This window comes from Mytilus edulis, chromosome 6 (assembly GCF_963676685.1).
Source record: "Mytilus edulis chromosome 6, xbMytEdul2.2, whole genome shotgun sequence".
In the NCBI taxonomy this organism is placed as follows: Eukaryota; Metazoa; Mollusca; class Bivalvia; order Mytilida; family Mytilidae; genus Mytilus; species Mytilus edulis.
Window position 1 is genome coordinate 40,171,426 of NC_092349.1, and position 2,500 is coordinate 40,173,925.

The 2,500-nt window shown below is 36.2% G+C and overlaps 3 non-coding genes across 3 annotated transcripts; all 3 read left to right on the plus strand.

Annotated features, from left to right (window-relative positions):
* Positions 1-176: 176 nt before the first annotated feature.
* Trnah-gug (transfer RNA histidin (anticodon GUG)) lies at positions 177-248 on the plus strand. Its single transcript has one exon. It is a non-coding gene; the product is annotated as a tRNA-His (tRNA).
* A 752-nt stretch (positions 249-1,000) lies between these two features.
* Trnah-gug (transfer RNA histidin (anticodon GUG)) lies at positions 1,001-1,072 on the plus strand. The gene has a single exon. It is a non-coding gene; the product is annotated as a tRNA-His (tRNA).
* Positions 1,073-1,823: 751 nt separating this feature from the next.
* Positions 1,824-1,895, plus strand: Trnah-gug (transfer RNA histidin (anticodon GUG)). Its single transcript has one exon. It is a non-coding gene; the product is annotated as a tRNA-His (tRNA).
* Positions 1,896-2,500: the final 605 nt, after the last annotated feature.

Sequence of the window (2,500 nt, forward strand, 5' to 3'; positions counted from 1 at the left end):
TGTATAAGATGGAGCAGAATCCCTTTTGAATAGCCCGATTGCACTCGTTCCATACATATCGCGTTAAAATTTTGTATGAAAAGTGATTTTACCAAAAAGGTACCGACAACGTGTTAAAATCAGCCTTAATTTTAAATACCCAATTTTTGCCACATACATTCTGTCTGCAAGTCATAGCCGTGATCGTATAGTGGTTAGTACTTCGCGTTGTGGCCGCGACAACCCAGGTTCGAATCCTGGTCACGGCAAACAGCTGTGTAATGTCGCTGTTACGGCATTGTAGGCAATTTTTTTTTTCTCGGTTTCTCTTGTCGATTTTTGATAATCTTTCTTCGTTTTAAGATACACGTATGTCATTTATATAATAATATAAACGTCATTGAAAATTCACATTCCTACCTTCTCATTTGTTTTACTGGCTATCACGTACGGCAGGAACCGCTGCGATCCTATTGAATACAATTAGAACACTTCTTGTCTTTACATAGTAACATATGAATATTTCGTGCAATGTCGATTTCATGGGTTTTTTTCTTCAAAATCTGTAATGGTGCTCCAGTGTAAAAAAAAAAAAAAAAAAAAAAAAATACCGGCGAAACAAAAACAAGATACATATACACACACACACACACACACACGCAGCATGTATAAGGTCAATGTCAGAAAAATATTCACTTTTTTGTATTCAGAATATTTAACGACCTTGACTACCGTCGGACACGGTACCTATCGACTCTAATGGGTATCTCATACAAAGATAAAAATAAGTTAAACCCTTTTACCATGCCAACAATAACAATAAAGCAGTCAGACGGTTGAAAAAGTGTATAAGATGGAGCAGAATCCCTTTTGAATAGCCCGATTGCACTCGTTCCATACATATCGCGTTAAAATTTTGTATGAAAAGTGATTTTACCAAAAAGGTACCGACAACGTGTTAAAATCAGCCTTAATTTTAAATACCCAATTTTTGCCACATACATTCTGTCTGCAAGTCATAGCCGTGATCGTATAGTGGTTAGTACTTCGCGTTGTGGCCGCGACAACCCAGGTTCGAATCCTGGTCACGGCAAACAGCTGTGTAATGTCGCTGTTACGGCATTGTAGGCAATTTTTTTTTTCTCGGTTTCTCTTGTCGATTTTTGATAATCTTTCTTCGTTTTAAGATACACGTATGTCATTTATATAATAATATAAACGTCATTGAAAATTCACATTCCTACCTTCTCATTTGTTTTACTGGCTATCACGTACGGCAGGAACCGCTGCGATCCTATTGAATACAATTAGAACACTTCTTGTCTTTACATAGTAACATATGAATATTTCGTGCAATGTCGATTTCATGGGTTTTTTTCTTCAAAATCTGTAATGGTGCTCCAGTGTAAAAAAAAAAAAAAAAAAAAAAAATACCGGCGAAACAAAAACAAGATACATATACACACACACACACACACACACGCAGCATGTATAAGGTCAATGTCAGAAAAATATTCACTTTTTTGTATTCAGAATATTTAACGACCTTGACTACCGTCGGACACGGTACCTATCGACTCTAATGGGTATCTCATACAAAGATAAAAATAAGTTAAACCCTTTTACCATGCCAACAATAACAATAAAGCAGTCAGACGGTTGAAAAAGTGTATAAGATGGAGCAGAATCCCTTTTGAATAGCCCGATTGCACTCGTTCCATACATATCGCGTTAAAATTTTGTATGAAAAGTGATTTTACCAAAAAGGTACCGACAACGTGTTAAAATCAGCCTTAATTTTAAATACCCAATTTTTGCCACATACATTCTGTCTGCAAGTCATAGCCGTGATCGTATAGTGGTTAGTACTTCGCGTTGTGGCCGCGACAACCCAGGTTCGAATCCTGGTCACGGCAAACAGCTGTGTAATGTCGCTGTTACGGCATTGTAGGCAATTTTTTTTTCTCGGTTTCTCTTGTCGATTTTTGATAATCTTTCTTCGTTTTAAGATACACGTATGTCATTTATATAATAATATAAACGTCATTGAAAATTCACATTCCTACCTTCTCATTTGTTTTACTGGCTATCACGTACGGCAGGAACCGCTGCGATCCTATTGAATACAATTAGAACACTTCTTGTCTTTACATAGTAACATATGAATATTTCGTGCAATGTCGATTTCATGGGTTTTTTTCTTCAAAATCTGTAATGGTGCTCCAGTGTAAAAAAAAAAAAAAAAAAAAATACCGGCGAAACAAAAACAAGATACATATACACACACACACACACACACGCAGCATGTATAAGGTCAATGTCAGAAAAATATTCACTTTTTTGTATTCAGAATATTTAACGACCTTGACTACCGTCGGACACGGTACCTATATATCGACTCTAATGGGTATCTCATACAAAGATAAAAATAAGTTAAACCCTTTTACCATGCCAACAATAACAATAAAGCAGTCAGACGGTTGAAAAAGTGTATAAGATGGAGCAGAATCCCTTTTGAATA